The following is a 1,502-nucleotide window of genomic DNA, read 5'->3' as shown; positions in this document are numbered from 1 at the left end:
TGGTTATGTGTTACATTGCTAATCAAAAGGTCAACAATTTGAAACCAGCAACCACTCTTTGGGAGAAATAAGAGGCCTTCTACTCCTGTAAGGAATAAAACACGGGCAGTTTTATTCTGTCCTATCGGATCAGAATTGACTTGATGGCAGTGTTTGGTTCTAAGTAAACTGCCCGTTACTAAATCTCATCTTTGTGCACTAGATACCATCTCATCTCCCAAGCAATTCACCACATCTTGCCTGCATCATCAATTTTTCTATTTTCACTCTATCATTCCCAACAAAAGCATTCTTTGCTCCCACTCAGAAATCACTCATAACTGAAAATATTCTCCTTCCCAGATATCTACAAGTTTTGCTCCCTACCTCCTTTAAGTCAGGAGTCCTGCTGGCACAGTGGATTATGGGTTGTCCTATGAACTGCAAAGTCAGCACTTCAAACCCACCAGCTGCTCTGAGGAAGAAAGATGAGGTTTTTCAGTCCCATGAAGATATAGTCTCTGCAACTCACAGTGGCAATTCTGCCCTATCCTATAGGGTAGATCTGAGTCTGAACAGACTCGATGGCAGCGAGTGTGGGTTTGGGTTTTTCTTCAAGGTCTTGTCCTAATGTCACCTTCTCAGTGAGACTTCCTTTACACAGCCTTTCTTAAAATTACAACCCTCAGGCCGGACACATTTGTTATCTCCCTTTTGTGTGTTATTTTGCTTCATGTTACTTAACTTTAACACACCATAAAGCTTACTTCTCATGATTGACTGTATTGTCTCAATCTAGTTATGCCAGGGGTTTCTTTGCCTTTCTCCCTCTGTGTAGTTCCAGTTAAAATGGGGTAAAAATGAGGGATATTTTACATAAGGCTTGGTAGATGTGAGTGAAGCCGCAGCCGTATTTTCACAATGGGAAGGTCAGTGCACACCATGAGGTAGCGTTGCGGACTCATCATGTGCATTACTTGCTAGCTCATCTTGTACTTTTAGAGAGCCTGCTCCTAGCTTCTCCAGCTCTTGCTTCTCCAATCTTCTACTTTAGCTTCAGCAGCTCCTAGGTTAGATAAGTGTTTAGGTCTATAACAAAGGGCATGCGCTTCTGCTCCAGGGGAATCCAGCAATCAAAGTTGGAGCCTAGGAAGCAAGAAGTGGTCCTTTGAGAATCCATTTGTTGTTCTTATTGTTTCCATTCCACAATTGTGTAATATCAAATTTCTATAATATATAAATATATATATGTGTATGTGTGCCTCAAAAAGAACATGGAAAAATTCCATTATCTTTTTCATATCACTTTTTCCATGAACTTTTTGGAACTCCCTTATATACTTATTCCTTATTCCTACTCAGTCGGTTCTGACTCATAGGGACTAAATCAGAGAAAATAGAACTGGCCCTGTGAATTTCTGAGATGGTCACTCTTTATTGGGAGTTGAAAGCCTCCTCCTTCTCTTGAAGCGAAGCTGGTGGTTTCAAATTGCTAACCTTTTGGTTAGTGGCCCAACCTGTAA

The sequence above is a fragment of the Echinops telfairi genome, unplaced genomic scaffold, assembly GCF_000313985.2.
Source record: "Echinops telfairi isolate 266 unplaced genomic scaffold, ASM31398v2 ScPeMD7_5927;HRSCAF=6808, whole genome shotgun sequence".
Classification (NCBI taxonomy): Eukaryota; Metazoa; Chordata; class Mammalia; order Afrosoricida; family Tenrecidae; genus Echinops; species Echinops telfairi.
Note: the sequence above shows the minus strand (reverse complement) of the source record.